Source organism: Mesoplodon mirus (genome assembly GCF_964341445.2).
Source record: "Mesoplodon mirus genome assembly, chromosome: 18".
Lineage (NCBI taxonomy): Eukaryota > Metazoa > Chordata > Mammalia > Artiodactyla > Ziphiidae > Mesoplodon > Mesoplodon mirus.
This window is the reverse complement of record NC_138994.1, coordinates 48,930,154-48,951,855: the sequence shown is the minus strand read 5'-3', so window position 1 is coordinate 48,951,855 and position 21,702 is coordinate 48,930,154. Positions and strand designations below refer to the sequence as shown.

General features: G+C 47.7%; 1 pseudogene across 1 annotated transcript; it reads left to right on the top strand.

The window, feature by feature from the left end:
* The first annotated feature begins 938 nt into the window (after nt 1-938).
* LOC309793442 (proteasome maturation protein-like) lies at nt 939-21,318 on the top strand (annotated as a pseudogene). Its single transcript has 4 exons — nt 939-1,041; nt 1,359-1,464; nt 2,942-3,006; nt 20,902-21,318. The product of its transcript is annotated as a proteasome maturation protein-like (transcript).
* The last annotated feature ends 384 nt before the right edge of the window (nt 21,319-21,702 follow it).

Sequence of the window (21,702 nt, the reverse complement as noted above, 5' to 3'; positions counted from 1 at the left end):
GCCACCTGAAGAAAGCCTCGATCCCCAAGTGGACTTGACCTCGGAGACCGCGGACGTGGGTTATGCGTTCCCTCGGGGCTCTCACTCGCAGGGCCCAGGTCCTACTGGGGGTAGGGACCCCCTCACTGCTCAGGGAGACCTGAGAGCCACAGCAGTAATTCCCAGAACCCCGACCCTCACCCTGTGCCCGTCACTGCCAACTCTATGCCGTGCACACGGCCCTCACAAACACATACTCACCTGTGGGATCTTTGCCTGGAATTTCTTGCACCTGTTATAAGACCTAAGGGAGAAGGAGACAGGTGGTGAGGTCCCTCCCTGACTCTGCAATTATGTGCTCTCCCCTCCCAGACCCACCCTGTGTAGCAAGATCTTTGCATCCTCATTGCCGGTGGTCATAGGGGCTCAGGGCTCACTGAGGGGCCCCTGCTAGGGGATCCATGAGTGACTGAGGTTAGAGACAGAGGAGAGAGCGTGCTTAGGGCCCAATCTCCAAATCCTAGGATCGGCGACCTTGGAATTAATCACCCCCTCCCTCCATCAGAGCCTTGGTCCCTGGCCTCTATCCACAGGCTGGGGCTCCCACCTCGGCTCCCTCTCAACACTCCTTTCATGCCTGAACCCAGATATTCCTCCCTTCCATACCCCCACCCACCAACCGTCCCAAGAAAGGGAGGAGTGAAAACAGCTATTGCTTCAGAATGATAGGATGGTGGGCAAAGATGCTGTACGTTCCCAAATATATTGTAAAATTGATTTAAAATAAAAATGGGAACATCGCATCCTTCTTTGTGCAAAAAAAAATCTTTCCTGATTAGCCTTCTCCTTCCCAGGCATGGCCCACCTGGAGGAGGCCCGGTGGCTGGGCAGGCACAGCCAGATGACTGGGGAACGAGAGGTCCGAAAGGCTTGTTCCCATCACACTAGGCTTGCCAGAGATGTTTGCAGCCACAGACCTCCTGGACTGGCCTGCTCTGCCCCAGAGGAACTGGATCAGCCTAACAGATGCTGAACGCTGGTTCCCCCTTTCCCCCCTCCACCGTGGGGACAGGAAGGAACGCTGGGTTACCTAATCCAAGGAGCCTTCCAGCAATTATTTCATGAGAAAGTCAAATGCCAAAAGGCGTTCATGTTGTGTGAGTGTGTGTGTGTGTTCCAAGTAGCTGTGTGGACAGGGTGAGCCAAATTGCTCCCTGCATTCTTTCTCGGGGTAGAATCTTTGACAGAGACTAGGAGAGAGGCTGCTGCTGCAGCTTCTGCCCCGAGTAACACTCAGAGCCCCTCCAGGTCTGAGCCCTGGAGCCTGGAGTTCAGAGACCCAGCTCTCAGCCAGAAAAGCCCAGCCTCTTCCTTTGCAGGACCTGAGGAAGGACCAGGTGGGGAAGTCTGGGAGGGGCTGGACAGCTTGGTCCCTGGCCCTACAGTGGATGTGCATCTGGGCCTGTGCCTGGACCAGCAGCATAGGTGAGGGTGGCGGGGGCAAGGGTCCAGCCTTCTCTCCCAGCCTCCAGGAGAAGGAAGGCTGGCCAGGTCTCTAGAGTGGGAACCCTAATGGGTGATAGAATCTAGAAACTGGCTGTCCAGGATCCATCCACACTCTCCCACCTCAGCTGGGTTATCTTCTGATCCACTGTGACAACATCTGGGTAGGGCTGCTTGGGGGCTGGGCAGGGCTCCATCTGCGGCTGCAGTAGGAACTCTGTCCAGGGCAGAGATGGGGCTCACGGTGGGTTCTGGGCAGACAGTACAAGAAGCAAACCATCTCCCTTGGCCCCTCTCCCTCGGCAGTAAGACCACTGAGTCAGTAGCTGGAGATGAGCCTAGGAGAAGAGAGATGAACCAGGAGTGGGAGGAAGAGGGGCAGAGGGTCAGGGAGAGAAGAAGGGAGGGAGGAGGGGGTGGTTCTGGCGTGGGGAGGGCGGCACTGAAGACCAGCACCACCCAAGAGCTGGCTCCTTGCCAGTTCGGCTCAGAGGCTGATACTCATCCCAGGCCCCAGGGGCTCCTCTCCGCTGCCCCCTCAAGGCCCCTCCTCTTACCCTCCCCCGGCTCAGCTCCTGCCCAGTACCAGACCTGGGGGGAGGTGAGGGCTGATGGACCCAGCTGACCTCCCTCCACATTCACCAGCCCTGATGTCAGCAGGCTAGCAAGGATGACCTCCTGCCAAGTGCTGGGGTCTCTGGCACCTGCCCTTCCAGGTCCCCCTCCCCTGGTTCTGACCTGTCCACTGTCTGCTGGTCCCTTGATCTGCTCTGGTGCTGGGCTGGGGGCAGGATTCGGGACAAGCCTTCCTGTGTCCCCTGCCAGTCACCTCCTGAAATCAAATCCCAGCCAAGCCAAAACCATGAAGTCAGGGACCTAAGATGGGGAAATTGAGGCCCCAGGAGGGACAGGGACAGGCCCCAGGTATGCAAAGACAGGACTGGAACCCAGGGCCCTGGCTCTGCTCCCAGCACCCCTTGGGGGCAACAGTCAAATCCAGCCAAGTCTGGGCAGCGCCTCCTGCTCCCAGGTCGCCCAGAGGCTCCAATCCCCTGGAATGGCTCCCCGGAGCTCTCCAGAACCACCCTCATGGCCCTCTGGCAGGAGCCTCTGAGGACCATCCCTCCTGCCTCCTCCGCTTCTCCCCAGTGACCTTCCTGAGTGACTGTGTTTTCACTCGTCCCTTAACTGTGGTCCCCGGGGCTCTGAGCTGAGCCTGTCCCCCTTTCACCTGCAGACCCTTTCTGGGTGGTGTCACCCCCCCCACACACACACACCCATACTGATGACTTCCACTCCTCCACCTCCAGTCCAGCCCCTGTCCATATACCCACCCGCCTCCAGCCCTCAGCCCTGAAGGTCCCATCTGCTCCCCAGACTCCTGAGGTTCTGAGAACACACATAGGGCTTACGGGGAGGGGAAAGGACTTAAGAAGTGGGCTGGTGCTGTCCTCTGCAGTCCTGGGCCCACCTACCTGGGACCGCTCCTCACCCTCTGCACCCTGGTCCCCGTGCATGGGCGAGGTACGTACACACGCTTGCGTGCATGTGTTGGAGCCCATCCTCAGAGAGCAGGGGCTGTCTCCGCTGTGCATCCATTCCCACAACTGGAGAGGCAACTGGTTTTAGAAAGTACTCCATAAACACTGTGTGATTGAATGCCTGGGAAAGGGGACTCATTGGAGAGCCAGTGGAGCCAACAGGGCTAGCGGATGGATGGACTCCGTAAGATGGGTCACAGAGAGGATGCATTAGAGGGGCTCACAGGTACCACACAGGGCCTGTCTCCAAGGTCACATTAGCCTTTGCACTGAGTCAAAGGCAGCTGCCGACCTCACTGGTCACCTCACCCCTCCAAGCCCCTCTGCCAGGAAGGGCTCAGGTTGGAAAGTCATGGGGCAGGCCAGACCCATTATCTGTCAGACCCCGATTGGCCCTGCCATGGCCTCCATGTAGCCCTCAGCCTGCCGGGACGGGCTAATGGGCCTGGCAGTCTGGCTTTGTAACTGGGAAGGTGTGTGAAGGCAGCCACACCACACTCCTCAGGGTCCCCAGCTGCAGGCACCCACAGGGAGTAGGCTAACAAGGACCCGATGGAGAAATACACTCCAGGACTGGACCCCTCCCTCCTGGCCAACACACCATCCCCGGCTCCTCCTCCCAAATCCTGAAATCCAGTCTCTGCCCCGGAAACCATTGCCTTGTTCTGAGATCCACAGGGGTGTGGACACAGGGCTTGCGTTTATCTTTTCCTGACGGGCTGCTGGGTTCAGAAGCCAAGAGGAGCGCTAAGCAGGGAAGCAGGAGCATGCTACAGGCTGTGCAGGGGCCCAGGGTGGGCCAGTCTTGGGGCCCCCGGGCCTCATCTCCAGCCAGGACCCAGGAGAGGGGCACAGAGGCTCCGCCCCCTGCCCCACAGCTCTGCCTGCCTGAATCGGAGCCACTGGGGCCGATCCTGGAAACTGAGGCCCCTGGGAGGGAGGACAGAAGAGACCTCTGCCCCCTGGGTCACTCCAACTCCCCGCTACCGAACCCTCCTTTAAACTTCATCCCAGGGACACGCTGCCGGACACACGTGTAAATTTGTAATGTTCCTCTTTCTCCCGTGTATCTGAGGATGCGTCTGTGCACGTATCAGGCTTGCGTGTACAATACCTGTGTGGGTGTGTTGGTGTAGAGGGAAGATGTGGAAGGTACAGAATCTATAGTACCTGCACACTCACCTGCACGTGTATGTGGTGTGGGCACATTTTCAAACACCCGTGGTTCTAGGAGGGATTTTTATGCATTTGCTCATAAGTGGTGAATGTGTTTCTAGACACACATGTATGCCTGCCTGCGGTACGTGTCAACACAGGATGCGCACATGCCTGTATGTGTAGCTCGAGTGTCTACATATGCTCACGTATATCAGATGTTTGTGTGTATATCGCGTGAGTTTGATCACCCCTGTCACGTGCCCCATTTCTGGCGGCTTCTTTAACCAGACCTGGAAGTCTGTCTCTGGAAGGTATGGATCCTGGGTACTCTGCAGAGACTTGCATCTAAGATTCTAAGGGTGGTCTTGATGGGGGAAGGGGGTAAAAGGGTGGAGCTTCCCACCCTCCTGGACCAACACGGGGCCCTCTTGGTCCCAGCGGAGGAGCATCTCCCACGGGTCTCTGTTGAGAGCCAGGCTACACAGAGAGAAAAGAAAAAACAGCACACAAGCCTGGGTGGAGGCGCCTGCCTCTTCCGGGCAAAGGCAGGGGCTGCAGAGGGTGTGGGGTGGAGACAGCTGCTTGCAGCCCAGATAAGGCTGTGGGCTCACATTTTCCATTTCCAGGAGCCTCCCCCTCAGGGCCCGGAAAGGTCTCCGCTGACTCACCCCAGCTCCCTGCCCCCACCCTGGGATCTGCAGCGCCAAGCGGGGGGAAAACGAGGTGCTGGAAGAGCCGGCACCTCACCATAGCTTGTCCTGCGCCACCGGGGACTGGGGAAGTGGTCCCTGGGGCAGGACAGGCCCAGCCTGGGGCCCCTCACAGCTAATATCCCGCCCCTGGTGCCTCTGGAAAGCCACCCAGGAAGGAGGAGGGGTCTCTCCTGTCCTCTTAGAACAGCAGTCCCCGCCTGTGCGCGCTCTGTGCTCTGCCAGCCTGGCTGCCCCGGCCCAGAGGACCCTGAGACCCAGAGGGGCGAGCCGTCGTTGTCAGGGACAGGACTGGGCCTTGAACTCTGGGCTTTTTCTCCCTTCTCCCCGCGCCTCCACGACTGCCCACCCAAAGCCCGCCCCCTCCACCCCTGCCTGGCCCGCTCCCCCTCCCCCTCCCCGGGCTATTTATAGGGCCTGGCTCAATGGCCTCCAGGAGAAGGGGAGCCAGAGCTCCAGGGCTAGAGCTCACTGGGCCTTCCCCAGGCTGGGCAGGGTCCGCTTTCAGCCCAGCAAAAGGCCATGTCACTCAGAGTGAGCAGGGGGGCTTGGGAGGCCAGGCCACGGCAGGAGGCTGGGCTAGGACCTGGGCCAGGGCCCCTCTGGAGTCCTTTGCAGTCCACAGACAAGCTGGACTTCCTCAGAAGTGTCCTGGAGCCTCCTTGGTGCTGGGGCGGATAAAGGAGGTGTACAAGGGCACGAGCCATCCTTGGGAAGGCCTGGAGTGCGGAGGCCAACACGAGGGCCCACCAGGCTGCCGACTCCTTTGGAAGCCCCCAGAGTCTCCTTTCTCTAACAAAACTGTCCCTCTGGGGCTTCCCTGGTGGTGCAGTGGTTGAGAGTCCGCCTGCTGATGCAGGGGATACGGGTTCATGCCCCGGTCTGGGAAGATCCCACATGCTGCGGAGTGGCTGGGCCCGTGAGCCATGGCCGCTGAGCTTGCGCGTCCGGAGCCTGTGCTCCGCAACGGGAGAGGCCACAAGAGTGAGAGGCCCGCGTACCGCAAAAAAAACAACAACAAAAAAAAAACCTGTCCCTCTGGCCCATGGATCTGCTCCACCAACAAGTGAATGGCTTAGGGTGCCATTCAAGTCCCTTCCAGCAAAATGCACAAACTCTCACATATCTGCCATTGTGGCTGCACTGGTCCTGCTGTCTGAAGCATCCTTTCCACTTGTCATCCTGTCTGACAACCTCCCCGCTCCTTCTTTAGACCTTCAGAGCCCAGTTTAAACGCCACCTCCTCTGGGAAGCCATCCCTGATGAAGCCTGCAGCACTCCCCGTCTCTCCTCCCCGCCGCACCCTGCCCACTGGAATACATCCCTCCTCTCCCGCCCTGGCTCCCTCCTCCAACGTGTGGCTTGTGTCTTTCTTGAGCGCTGATCTCGGTTTGGGGCTCCTGAAAGGGCAGGGCCCCACCTCTCTCAGGCCTCTGCCCCATCGCCCAGCCCGCAGCTCCACAGCCAAGGCCTGTTGAATGAGTGAGTGACAGCGAGGGACACTGGATGCATAAGCGCAGGAACTAGTGATTGAACAGCAAATGGAGATGGAGAGAACCAGCGGGAAGGAAAGCAGGAAAGATCCCTTCTGTGTCTCCTGAGCCCTGGAGGGACTGCCTGGTGTCCCAGTGGGCAGGAAGGAGACAGGGACAGCCCAGGCCAGGTCTCAGTGACACTGCTCGGCCCTGGGCAGCAGCCAGCTCGGTCACTCTCATTCTTTCCAGATCAAAGTTCCCCCAGGGAACAGCCCGGAACCTGACACTGGCCCGGGGTCGGGGGTTGGACCAGCTGGTGCTGTTGAGGAGGAGGACACTGAGAGGCAGGGCATTTGTCCCCAGCTCCACAGACACCAGGTCAGCAGCCCAGGGAGGAGGCTGGAAACGCTTCCGCATACGTACTCCAGCCCCAGCCCCACTCTCGGATGAAGGGCCGCACCGGTAGGTCGGGAACCCCTGGCTCTAGGCCCTTCTGTTCCAGAATCCCCCAGGACCCCAAGCCCCTCAGGGCCTCAGGGGCTCGGCTCGCTGTACTGCCACCCCTCCACACACGTCAGTTCTGACTCATCCCCACCCCATCTCCCAGCAGCTCCTATCTCAGACACCCTCCAGGTATATGTTTCTCTGTCTCCCAGCATCTGCGTCTATTGCTGTCTTTGCACCTTTCTTTCTAGACTCTCCGTATTTCTGTGTTTCTCTGTATTTTTTGTTCGTCCCTCAGTCCTTACTCCTGTGTCTTTTTCCATCTCTCTGTTCCCTGGACATGAAGTGGAACTATGGAGTGGTGTGTTAGCCTTTCGGTCTGCAGTGAACAGATTTTTCCTGCTGCTGGGACTGGGCTGGGAGAGAATGGGAGAGAACAGAACCCAGTGCCCTTGCTGCAGCTAGGCCTCCCTGGTACCCTCAGCTGCTGTGTCTGAGCCAGACCTAGGTCAGCCCCATGGCCACATGAGCACACAGAGAAGAAGTGGGCAGAGCTGGTCTGGGGTGGGAGGCCCGTGTCAGTGGGCCAGATCCGAGTCTGCCACTCCTCTGTCCTTCTTCCTCGTTCCACGCCTAGCTGTGGAAAGTCACACCACAGGCAGAGTTTGACTTCATAGCCCCCACTCCCATGTGCAAGCTGGTGTTACACACACACACAGCATAGGGGAGTGGCTCAGAGCATAGGACTCTGCATCTCAGTCATGGCTCACTCATCCCTGGACCTCAGTTTTCTTATCTGTAAAATGGGGGTTATAATAATAGTATCTGTGTCCTGGGATTGTTAAGAAGCATTAAATTAGTTCATGTCTGTAAGGCCCTTACAAACAAACGCCCTATGTCTGGCACATAGTAAGCACCCTCTCTATCTGTCTGTCTACCTATCTGTTACATAAAATTAATAAATATGCATGCATGCTTCAAACTTGACTCTCAATAAAAATTACATGTTGCTTTCACCTTTATCCTGTTGCCCCAGGCTGAGCCAGACCCTGGTCACCAGCAGGTCCAAACAATCTTGATGTGAGTAGTTGTTAATTCAAGTACAGGAAAATCATACAGCTCTGGGTGTGTGCACTTCTACAGATCTGCTTGTGGAACCACATGTCATTAACAGCAGCTGTATGACATGTGGAGAAGTCGCATTGCTTCTGGTTGAAGACGGTTGAAACCATCTCCTTCTGCTCCAGACATGTAGACGTGAGATTGTTAAAAATTAATGAGGGGGACGTGTCTGTAGACAAGAAACGGAGACCACTCCGTAAAAGAAAGAAGACAGGAGGCCGCAGGGAGAGAAGGGGCTGAAGCTGGCAGTCCCCAGGGGCTGGGAAGAGAGCAGGGCTGAACTTGTAGGGTGTGGGCCATGGTGTGAACGCTAAGCCAGGCTGGGACCTGAGCCTGGCTGGTGTCAGGATCTGTGGTGCCAGTTGTGATGATAAACCAGAGCAGCTCTGTCCACCATTCAAGGCTGTGGCAAAAACCAAAGCCACATGCCTGTGGTTGGGCCCTCAGCAGAGCCACTAGGCTTAAAGGGACTGTCCCAGAAATGTGTCATCCACATGAGGTTGGAGGCCCACAGTGGACACTTCTGAGAAAACCCTGGTCTGGAGCCCAGCCAGATACAGACCAAGCTGAGGCCACTAGCAGATGGCCTTGGGTTTTGCAGAACCTCCAGATAACCTCACAACCAAGAATCACAGAGCACTGAGGAAGCCAACAAACTTGGCAAATGGAAGAACTGATAGCTGAGAAAACAAAGTTTTAGAGCAATTTGAAAAGCGTTTAAAGTAGGTATCTTTAAGGTCCTCAAAGAAACCAAAGGAACAGCAACCACCAAACAACAAAAGGAGGTCGTGAAATAAGAGTAGGACAGATGACAGAATCCATTACAAACATGGGAAATTAAAATTACAGATAATAAAAAACTGAAAAGGTGAGCTGAATATCTTAACTGAATAGAGCCGGAGAGAGACATAATGAATTAGAAGTTTCGAGTTGAGGAAATCTCCAAGAACATATGACTAAGAGATCGAGAGATGGAAAATATGAAAGAAAAAAATTAGACACGAGGAGAATAGAAACAGATGTATCCAGAACAGATATATAGAAAGAGTGATGGAGAGAATTGCTAAAGAGGTCATGGCTGAGGATTTTCCAGAAATGAAAAAAATCCATAAATCCTTAGACTGGGAAAAATCTTAGCACATCCTAAGCACGGTGAACAAAAAACAGAAAATCTATACTAGTATCACATTTTAGTAAAACTTCAGAACATCAAGGGTCAAGACAAAAAAATCCTAGTACCAGAAAACAAGGAATAAGAATATGACATCAGAGTCTTCATCGACAGTACTAGAAGTCAGAAGACGATAAAATATTTTCAAAGGAGAAAAGGACAACAAAGCTGAACCTAGAGTTGTGAACACGGCAATACTATCGTTTAAGAGTAATGGCAGATTAAGTACATTTTCAGACATCACTTAAAAGGAAAAATGAACTTGGAAAGAAGCAGTGGGTTGGAATAAGAAAGAGTGAGCAAATAAATCAGCTAAATCTAAATAACTATCATTAAAGTTATTATGTTTAGTTCCTGGTCCTAAAATTTCAGATCACAAGAACATGGGAGTTGGAAGGGAAGAGTATGGAGAGCAGTCCTGAGTATCATGTATCCCAAATGAACTTATTTACAAAACAGAAATAGACCCACAGACACAGAAAACAAACTTATGGTTACCAAAGGGGAAAGGTTGGGGGGGGATAAATTAGGAGGTTGGGATTAACATATACATGCTACTATACATAAAATAGACAACCAACAAGGACCTACTATATAGCACAGGGAACCATACTCAATATTTTGTAATAACCTATAAGGGACAATAATCTGAAAATTTATATATATACACAACTGAATCACTTTGCTGTGCACCTGAAACTAACACAACATTGTAAATAAACAATACTTGAGTTAAAAAAAAAGATTTCCATGTATCAGATGCTGCTGGCGTCCTAACTCACATCCTCCCTGCCTCTCTGATTTCAGCTAAAGCTGCAACCAACTCTTCCTGGGGGGCTCTGGATGACAGGCTCAGTTTTTGCTCCAGGACTTCTGGAGTTAACGCCTCCAGAGGCGGCCCTCAACCAGGGGGCATGGGAGCTGACGGATAAATGCTTCTCCCACTAGCTCTTCATGTGGACAATTTTGAGAGGCTTTCTAAAGGCTCCTCAGAAGGTCCCCACTGGAACTGAGCCCACATTGCCCACAGCAGAGACCTCAGTATCACACTCATAGTGGTTTTTTCTCCATCCCTCACTCTCCCGGTCTCTCTCTCCAGCTTCCTGTCATGATTTCCAGATCAACCTTCTAACGCAAGACTCCTTATCACAAGTTTTGCTTTCAATAGGACTCTGAGCTAAGACACTAAGGTTCTTGTCTTCTTCAGAAGGATCATAGAGATGCAGATTGCTTTTTTACTGAGATAGTTTACATCCATTAAGTAAATTTTGCAGATGTAAAGTCAGTGGTTTTTTATATATCCACAAAGGTGTGCAACCATGACCGCTATCTAATTCCAAAACATTTTCATCACTCCAAGCAGAAATCCTGTACCTACTAGCAGCCATTCCCCAATTCCACCATTAACCTACTTTCTGCCTCTATGGATTTGCCCATTCTGTATATTTCATATACGTGGAATCATATAACACGTGGTCTTATGTGACTGGCTTCTTCCATTTGGCATGTTTCCAAGGTTCAACAAGGCAACATGCATTGTGATCCTTCATTCCTTTTCATGGCTGAATGATATTCCATTGTATGGCAGAGCAAAATATAGAGGACAGGATGAAGCTGCAAGATAGTTTAATAATCAGGAAGAAGTAACACAAACATGTCATTTAGAAATCCAGGAGTAAATATTTATTTTTTACACCAAATTCACTCAAATTCATTAACAGACATTTAAAATGCAAAACTATCAAAATTATAGAGATAAACATAGAAAATCTACATGACCTTGGGTTTGGTCTGTAGATCATGAGCTTTGAGTTTTAATACACAACACAAAAAGCCAATCCACAAAAGAAAAAAGCAATATTGTGGGCTTTATGAAATGAAAGATTTCTACTGTGTAGGAGTAAGTATTTTAAAAATCAACTCCAGAGGAAATAAGAAAGTGACTGCCAAAAAAAAACCCCGTAACCCAACAAACATCTTTTTCTAAACAAACATTGAAGGAAATGACCTCATTCTTTATGTGCATGTATAACTAATGGAAATAAAAACTAAAATTAGAAAAAAAGGAAAAAAACATGATAAATAGAAGATACAAAATAAGATGTCAAAATAAGTCCAAATATACCCATCACAATGCATTTAAGTGACTTAAATTTACCTATTAAGAAAACGAGGCCTTTCAGAATGGATAAAATCCAATCATATTCTACTAACAAGAGACATACCTAAAAAGCAACTATAATATGGAAATACTGACATAGGAAGGATGGACAAAAATATCCTTCTCAGGCAAGAACAAAAGAAAGAGGAAAGCTGTCGTGGCAATAGTGAGGTCAGACAACATAGAATTCAGAACAAAAGGCATTAAGATTAAGGTGGATATTTCATACTAATAAAATGAACAATCTGCTAACAGGATTCAGCAGTCATGAGTGCGTCAATCATGTTCTCGTTTTATTGTGGTACAAAACACATAACATAAAATTTACCACTTTAGGGGGCTTCCCTGGTGGTGCAGTGGTTGAGAGTCTGCCTGCCGATGCAGGGGACACAGGTTCGTGCCCTGGACCGGGAGGATCCCACATGCCATGGAGCGGCTGGGCCCGTGAGCCACGGCCGCTGAGCCTGCGCGTCTGGAGCCTGTGCTCTGCAACGGGAGAGGCCACAACAGTGAGAGGCCCGCGTACCGCAAAAAAAAAAAAAAAAAAGTACCACCTTAACCATTTCTAAGTGTACAGTTCAGTGGCGCTAAGGACATTCACATTGCTATTCAATCACCACCACCATCCATCTTCAAACCCTTTCCTCTTGCAAAACCAAAACTCTGTACCCAGTAAACAATAAATCCCCATGTCCCTCTCCCTCTAGCCTCTGGAAACCACCATTCTATTTTCTGTCTCAGAATCTGATTGCTCTAAGTACCTTATGAAAGTGGAATCATACAGTATTTGTCTTTTTGTGACTGGCATATTTCACTTAGCATAATGTCCTCAAGGTTCATCCAAATTCTGACAGTGTGTGTCAGAATTTCCTTCCTTTTTAAGGCTAAATAATATTCCATTGTATGTATGTACCACATTTTGTTTTTCCAGTCTCCATCCATGGACACTTGGGCTGCTTCTGCCCCATGGCTATTGTGAATAACGCTGCTATGAACATGAGTGTGAACGCATGTGTCCATCAGTAGTCAACCAATGGTCACTTATTGAAACCTCACTGTCTTCTAGGTATGGCTCCAGGCGTGGGGAATACAGCAGCGAACAAGACAGCAGTCTGCCCTCCAGAGGCTTATATTCTAGTGGGGGGACTCAATATGCACACAAACGGTGCAGTCACGTGACAGCAGGTGCTGGTCAGTGCCATGAGGAAGATGAACCCTGTGGTCCATGAGCGACTGTTTTATCCAGGAGGGTCTGAAAAGGTCTGTCCAAAGAAGGTGAAATTTGTGTTGAGACCTGAAAAGTAAGATGGTAGCTAAGACCTGTAGAGGAAAGAACATTCCAGGCAGAAGCAGCAGCAGGAGCAAAGAAGCCCGAGCCTGGATCCAGTTTGGAGCGTTAAAATGCTTTGAGGACGGTGAGGCTGGTGGGCAGCAGAAAGATGGGCAGAGGCTTGAGGACAGAGAGGGACGCAGCGGTGAGGGGGTGGGTCCACATGAGGGGTGGCCTTGAGGGCAGTGGTGCAGGCATGGGAGCTCTGGAAGGTGTCAAGTAAGGGGAGGACCTGGTCTCCTTTACTGCCATGTGGAAGGTGGATTTCAACAGGGCCAGCGGGACGGTGGGGCTCGCAGTTAGGAGTGTACCTAACTCAGCCCTGAAGTGGGGAATGCCAAAACTGGTAGTTCTACAAGGAGAAGTTGAGAAATCTATTAATCACAGCGGGCAGTTTTAACCTCTGGGTGAAGGAGAGTCTCTCGGCCCTGCCTGTGTTGCCCTGTAGCTCCCACTTTCTCCCCGGCCCCCCGCGGCCATCCCTCCCACATCTTCATGTCACCTCTCTCTTCTTCCCAGAGCCTCTAGCGCCTCCCAGCCCCTGAACGTCACTGACGGTTCTTCCAGGCCCTACCGTCCTTCCAGTGACCCCCCAGCCTTCCTGGCCTCTCCCAGGCTCTCCCAATTCACCTCTTCCCTCCTGCGCCCCCTATTACCCCTTTTGGAATCTCAGCTCCTCTCACCTCCTTAGTTCCTTCCATTCCCCGTTCCCTAGCAACTCAAATCCCCAAATCATCCCCAGCTCTATTTCATAGCTCCCCTAGTCCCTGCCTAATCCTCCCAGACACTCAGTCTTTTTATACCCTCAGCCCTGAACCCCACCAACTTCCTCTCGTTTCCCAGAGTCCCTCCAGGTCCCCCCATTCCCCGTTTGGTCCGTCTGCTTAGAGACTCGTTTTCTAGTTCCTCATGTGGGACCAGAGCATCTTTATTTATTTTCCATTATTTCCCACTTGCCAGAAGGGCCCTTACACTGAGACCCTTGGTTGGCCAGATATGAGTAAAACACAAACACGGTTTTAATGCCAACTCCAGCCACCCCCAGACCCAGTAAGGAGGAAAGGCAGGGTCCCCCAGGCTCCCTTTCATTTCCTACCCCAAGCAGGATGAGAGCATGCTGACCACAGGTTGGGGGCAGGGCCCATCCTGGCAGCCAGGGAGCTCCAGGTCCAGCCAGCGGAGAGTCCTAGCAGCTGCCACCACACAGACCCAGCTAGAGCATGGGGCCTGCGGCAGCAGGTGGTCACGGAGCGGGGACCAGAGGGGTCTGTTTTTGGAAGGGCTGTGATTTATCAAGATGGCCAGCCCTGGTTAACTCCCTTCCCATCTGTCTTATCACCACGCAATTCCTCCAAACTCCTCCCAGCTCCCCCATCCCTTCCCAGACCCCCAGTCCCTCAACCTCACCCATGCTCCCAGTCTCTCCAACCCTCCACAGGGCTTCCTAGTGTCTGTCCCACCCCCTCATTTCCCCTCCGGTCCCTGCCATTTCCCCCAGGGCCCCAGACCTCCACCTGGGTTAAGGCTAGGGGACTGGGGTCCCCAGAGGATTGGGCTAAGAACTGATGTGCTTGTGTGAGAGAGGAAACTACCCAAGGCAAGGGAAAGAACCATCATAGAGGAGTAGACCAAACATTTCTGGGGCTCACACAGGAGTAAGAATAGTCCCTGTTTCCACCAGTCAGAATGGAGAGGCCTCGTAATATACCAAGCATTGGGTAGAGTCTTCAGATGGGTCATGCATTTCAACAAAATGAAAAGGCGGGCCTCCCTGGCGGCGCAGTGGTTGAGAGTCCGCCTGCCGATGCAGGGGATACGGGTTCGTGCCCCGGTCTGGGAGGATCCCATATGCCGCGGAGCGGCTGGGCCCGTGAGCCATGGCCGCTGAGCCTGCGCGTCCGGAGCCTGTACTCCGCAACGGGAGAGGCCACAGCAGTGAGAGGCCCGCATACCGCAAAAAGAAAAAAAAAAAAAAAAAAAAAAAAAATGAAAAGGCAACCCATGGAATGGGAGAAAATATTTGCAAACCACATATCCGATAAGGGGTTGATATCCAAAAGGGATAAGGAATGCATACAATGCAACAACAACAAAAAACAATTATAAAATGGGCAAAGGACCTGAATAGATATTTTTCCAAAGAAGATATACAAATGGCCAATATGAAAAGATGCTTGACATCACTAATTATCAGAGAAATGCAAGTCGAAACCACAATAAGATATCATTTCACACCTGTTAGGATGTCTATTATCAAAAGGACATGAGGGACTTCCCTGGTGGTGCAGTGGTTAAGAATCCGCCTGCCAATGCAGGGGACACGGGTTTGAGCCCTGGTCCAGGAAGTTCCCACATGCCACGGAGCAACTAAGTCCGTGCGCCACAACTACTGAGCCTGCGCTCTAGAGCCCAAGAGCCACAACTACTGAAGCCCGCGCGCCTAAAGCCCATGCTCCATAACAAGAGAAGCCACCGCAATGAGAAGCTCGCGCACTGCAACAAAGAGTAGCCCCTGCTTGCCACAACTAGAGAAAAGCCCCGGCACAGCAACAAAGACCCAATGCAGCCATTAAAAAAAAAAAAAAAAAAAAAAAAAAGACATGAGATAACCAATGTTGATGAGGATGTTGAGAAAAGTGAATTCTAGCACTCTGTTGGTGGGAATGTAAACTGGTACAGTCACTATGGAAAACAGTACAGGGGTTCCTCAAAAAATTAAAAATAGAACTACTATATGATCCAGCAATCGCACTTCTGGGAGATTCACATCCAAAGGAAATGAAATCACTGTCTCTAAGAGATAACTGTACTCCCATGTTCACTGCAGCATTATTCACGAGAGCAAAGATATAGAAAGAACCTAGGTGTCTGCTGACAGGTGAATGGATAAAGAAAATTTCAAACGCACACACATATGTGCGCACACACACACGCACACAATGGAATATTATTCAGTACCTAGAGGGGTGGGATAGGGAGGGTGGGAGGGAGGCTCAAGAGGGAGAAGATATGGGGACATGTGTACGCATATGGCTGATTCGCTTTGTTGTGCAACAGAAACTAACACAGTATTGTGAAGCAATTATACTCCAATAAAGATCTATTTAAAAAAAAGAAAGGAAGGAAATCTTGCCATTTGCAGATTCATGGATGAACCCAGAGGGCATTAAGCTAAATGAAATAAGCCAGACAGAGAGAGACAAGTACTGCATGATATCATTTACACATTAAAAAAAAAAAAGTCAAACTCATAGAAACAGAATACAGTGGTGGTTGCCAGGGGCTGGAGAGAGGGGGGAATGGGGAGAGGTTGGTAAAAGGGTACAAACTTTCAGTTGTAAGATGGATGAGTTCTGAGGATCTAATGCACAGCATGGTGACTACAGCTGATAACACACTGTTGTATAGTTACTCTCTCAGCAGATCTTAAGCTTCCCCCACACACCCAACAAAGGCAACTATGTGCGGTGATGGATGTGTTAATTAACTTGACTGTGGGAATCCTGTCACAATGTCTATGTATATCAAATAATGTTGTACACTTGAAATATATTACAATTTAATTTGTCAACTATACCTCAGTAAAGCTGGTGGGGAGGGGAATAAGGATCATACATTAGTAGTAGGGCTAATTAGTCCCAAAATAAAGGCTTCCTGCCATAACAAAGTATAAAAAGAAGCCTGAAAGGACAAACTGAGTGACAAGTGAGTTAACCGTATGCCAGAACAACATCCAACACTCTTTAAAGGAATACAATAAAACACAGCACATAAGATTCAACAAGATAAAATTCACAACATTCAGCACCCATTAGAAAATTACAAGACATATGTAATGAAACAGAAAAATCTGACCTATACCTAGGAGAAAAACAAATAATAAGAAACAGACCCAGAAATGACAGAGATTATGGAATTAGTAGATAAAGACTTTAAAACAGCTATTTTATTTCATTTATTTTTATTTTTTTAAACAGCTTTATTAGAGTCTAATTGCTTTACAATGTGTGTTAGTTTCTGCTAAAACAGCTATTTTAAATCTTAAAATATAATCAAGGAAAATCTGGCCATGATAGGGACAGAAATAAAAGATATATAAAAGAGACCAAAATGGAACTTCTAAAGCTTAAATACACAATATCCAAAATGAAATATACACTGGATGGGCTTAAGAGCAGATGAGATATTACAGAAGAGAAGATCAGTTTCCTTGAAGAAATTGCAATATAAACTATCCAAGATAAAGCACTACGAGAAAAGACACTAAAAAAGAAGTAAGCAGAGTTGTGGCGGGCTGTAGGACAATATAAAGCAATCTAACATATTCCAATTACAAATTGGAATCCCAGAAGAAGAGGAGAAAATGGGGGAACAGAACAAGTATTTGTTTGTTTATTTATTTATTTGGCTGCGCCAGGTCTTAGTTGTGGCATGCGGGATCTTTTAGTTATGGCAGGTGGGATCTTTAGTTGTGGTATGTGAATTCTTAGTTGCGGCATGTGGGATCTAGTTCCCTGACCAGGGATTGAACCCAGACCCCCTGCATTGGGAGTATGGAGTCTTAGCCACTGGACCGCCAGGGAAGTCCCCAGAACAAATATTTGAATAAATCGTGGCTTAAAATTTTCCAAATTAGATGATGACTATAAACCCATAGATCCAAGAATCTCAATGAAACCCAAGCAAAGAAACAAAGAAAACCACACCAAGGCACATCGCAATCAGATTGCTAATACCAATGATAAAAAAAAAATCTTAAAAGTTGCTGAAAAGATTCGACTTCTAACCAAGATGGAATAATGAGGATTGGATTTACCCTCTTACTGAAACAATCTAAGAACAGACAAAATATATGAAATAACAGTTTTCAAGACACTTGATTTCAGGCAACAAAGGACAGTGATCTCAAAGATGGGGAAAAATTAGGTGAACTCTAAAATTGCTCCAGTTCACGGCTTTGGGTGTACTACTGTAAGGTTCTTATGCTATACATGAGATGGTATAACATCACCGTAACCTATAAACCTGAAACCAACCAGTAACAACAATAAGCTATAGCCAATAAACTAACAAAGGGGATAAAATGGAATCATAAGTAATATTTGATTGATCCAAAGAAGTCACAAAAGGATGATAAATGAGAACAAGTAAAGTGTGAAATAAGCAGAAGGAAATAATATAACAAGCAGAATTTAATTAAGTATAAAACAGAACAACAATAAAGTCAGTTATGCCAGAAATGAATTCAAAAGCTGATTCTTTGAAATTATCTATAAAATGGGGTGGAGGTGGGGGAATATAGGCAGATTGATCAGGAAAAAGGAAAAGGAGGGAAGACACAAATTATCAGGAATGAAAAGAGGACATTTCTACAGATCCTACAGACATCAAAAGGATAATAAGGGAATATTATGAAATACTTCATGCCAATAAACTTGTATAAATTGTATAAATTCCTTGAAAGACACATGCTATCAAAGTTCACTCAAAAAGAATAGTTAACCTTTCCAAAAAAAAACAAAAACAAAAAACTCAAGGCACAAATGACTTCACAGATGAATTCTACCAAACAGTTAAGAAAGAAATACTAAAAATTGTGCACAGACTCTTCCAGAAATCTGTAGAGAAGGGAATACTTCCCAACTCATTCTATGAGGCCAGCTCCTAGCCTGGTTTTTCCTGATACCAAAACCAGCTAAGAACATTACAACAAAACTACAGAACAATATCCCTTATGCACATAGATACAAAATCCTTAACAGAATTTTAGCAAATCAAATTCAGTAATATATAACAAAATAAGGCATCATGACCATAAGGGGTTTATCCCAGGAATGCAAGCTTGGTTTAACATTTGAAAATTAATCAATATAATCCAAATTAACAGTGCAAATGAAGAACTACAGGATTCTCTCAAAAGACGCAGAAAGAGCATTTGACAAAATGCAACATCCACTAATGATTTAGGGGGGAAAAAAACACCTCAGCAAACTAGGAACAGAAAGGAACTTCCTCAGCCTTACAGAGGACAGTCAAGATAAGCCTACAACTAACATTATACTTTAATATAAAAGGCTGAGTGCTTTTCCCCTAAGATTAGGGGAGAAAAAAATCAAGATATCTGATTTTTTTTCCCCCTAATATCAGATATCTGATATCGGTCTCACCTCTTCTATTCAAAATTGTACTGGAAGTCTTAGCCAGTGCAATAAGTCAAGGGAAAGAAAAGGCATACAGATTGGATAAGAAGAAGTAAAACTCTTTATTCACAAAACATGATTGTCCAGGTAGAAAATCTTAAGCAATCTACCAAAATACTACTATAACAACTAAATGAATTTAGCAAGGTGTCAGAATCAAAGGATCAAGGTTAATATACAAAACTCAATTTCTTTATATTAGTGAGACATTAGTGGGACATTGAATTTTTTTAGTGAGACATTAGTGGGACATTGAATTTTTAAAATATCATTTACATAGTATTTACAATGGCAGACAATGCAATACCATACACAATAGAGGAAAACTCAAAACACTTAAGAATATATTTAACAAAATATATACCAAACATGGAAAATTACAAAATATTGCTGAGATAAATTAAAGAAGTTCTAAATAAACAGAGATATACCAAGTTGATGAATCATAACACAGTATTATTGTTGATTCACCCCAAATGGATCTGTAGAGTATAACTATCCCAGTCAAAATTCCTGCATGCTTTCTTTCTTGAAAATTGCTGAGATAATTCTAAAATTCAGCCAAAAAATGTTTTAAAAAGAAGAAATATATTAGAGGACTCAAACTACCCAATTTTGAGAGCTACCGTAATCAAGATAGTTCAGTATAAGGATACAGAGACATCAATGGCACAGAATAGAAAGTCCATAAATAGGCTCACACACACAGAAACAATCTGAGATAGGCTGGGACATGGGACCTGGGACCCTTCACTGGAGTGCTTGCACTTGCAGCTGGACAAATCTCTCCTCCTCTCCTGGAGCAACCGAATACAAAGAAACTATAAGGGACTAAAAATAAGTTCATGCATGTGCAGTTAGGGCAAATTATGAACAATAAGATACAAAGAGGCCACAAACCAACTGCCACTTCTGAGGTGCTGGGAGAAAAGCAGGGTACTACGCATGATCCCTGCATACAGCACCACAAAGGGGTTGGTGGACCACCTGAGCTACACCTCCTGCCCAACCCATGGACCCACCCCTATTGTTACCCAACGCGGCTCCTCCAGGAGTGAGCAAGGGCACATGTTACTTGTTTTCGCTCCCTCCTGATGAAGGCTGAATTTCTCATCTGGCCTCTTTTCAATTTCTACTGATTAAAGAGTCCGAGGACCCGAGTCTGAGTCCGTAGCAAATTGAATTTCAACAAAGGCTGGAAAGTGTGAAAGGGATTGTCTTTGCTACAAATGGTGCTGGAATAACTGGATACCTATATGCAAAAATAAAATGAACCTTGACCTGTACCTCCCACCATACCCCCAAATTAATTCAAAATTAACCATAGACCTAACTATAAGAGCTAAAACTATAACACTTCTAGAAAAAAGCATAGGACAAAAATCTTTGTGATCCTTTTTTTTTGGCCATGCCGCATGGCTTTCAGGATCTCAGTTCCCCAACCAGGGATTAAACCTGGGACACAGCAGTGAAAGCCTGGAATCCTAACCACAAGGCCACCCCCTTGTCAAGTACTACTTAGATAGGAAGCAAAAGCAAAATGATAAATAGAACTTTATCAAAAATAAAAAATTCTGATCTTCAAAAGATATCATTAAGAAAAATGAAAAGGCAAGCCATATTTCCAAAATACATTTATCCAGTAAAGGACCTGTATCTAGAATGTACAAGGAATTCTTAAAACTCAATAAAAACAGCTTACTTTTTTTTTTTTTCCCCCCCGGTACGCGGGCCTCTCACTGTTGTGGCCTCTCCCGTTGTGGAGCACAGGCTCCAGATGTGCAGGCTCAGCAGCCATGGCTCACAGGCCCAGCCGCTCTGCGGCATGTGGGATCCTCCTGGACCGGGGCACGAACCCGTGTCCCCTGCATTGGCAGGTGAACTCTCAACCACTGCGCCACCAGGGAAGCCCCAAACAGCTTACTTTTTTTAATGGGCAAAAGATGTGAACAGACACTTCACCAAAGAGGATATATGAATGGAAAATAAGCAAATAAAATGATGTTCAGCATTATTAGACCTTAGGGAAATGCAAATTAAAACCACATGAAATACAAGTGAGCAGCAGGGCCGGCTGACATTAATGGTACTGAGAGGCTGTGTGCAGGGCGACTTGGGCTTGGATCTCAGCTGAAGGACAGTATTCCAGTTACTGAACTTTCAGCAAGTGGACATTTTGAAAGCCATGATCTTTGAAAAGGTTTTTTTCTTGTGTGAAAAATGAACTTTTCCCCAGTCATCCTCTTAAACTGTCAGAAATAAAATTTCCAGCTCAACCAAGACAAAATGAATTTTTCTACACTGAGAAACTCTGGGGTCTATTTGCTCCACTAAAATTACAAATGGAATTCAAAGCAATGCAGCATGTTCTGCATCTTCCATTTATTCCAAGCTCAAACCTTTCACTGGATATTTGAGGAATAATGACAAGCCTATTGGATTTGAAGAAATTTTTAATGACACATCACAAAGTGAACTAATGGGAGAACCTCACTTGGTGGAATATAAACTCAATTTCCTGTAACGCAGTGTGCTATTCATGAAAACAGAGGGACTGCTTCTTGTTTATAGTCATCTGTTTACTATAATTTGGTGTACACAACATTAAAAGTACTGACACATTAGAAAAAAAAACCCAACAAACCCACATACACATACCCTAGAGTGGCTAAAAATTTTTAAAACTGACAATACTAAGTGTTGTCAAGAATATAGAGCAACTGGAGCTTTCATCCATTGCTGGTGGGAATGCAAAATGGTGCAGTCACTCTGGAAAGTAATTTGGTAGTTTTTTTTTGTTTTTTGTTTTTTAAATCAAGTTAACCATACACTTACCATATGAACCAGAAATCCCACTCTTAGATATTTACTTAAGAGGAATAAAAACATGTATTCACACAAAGACTTG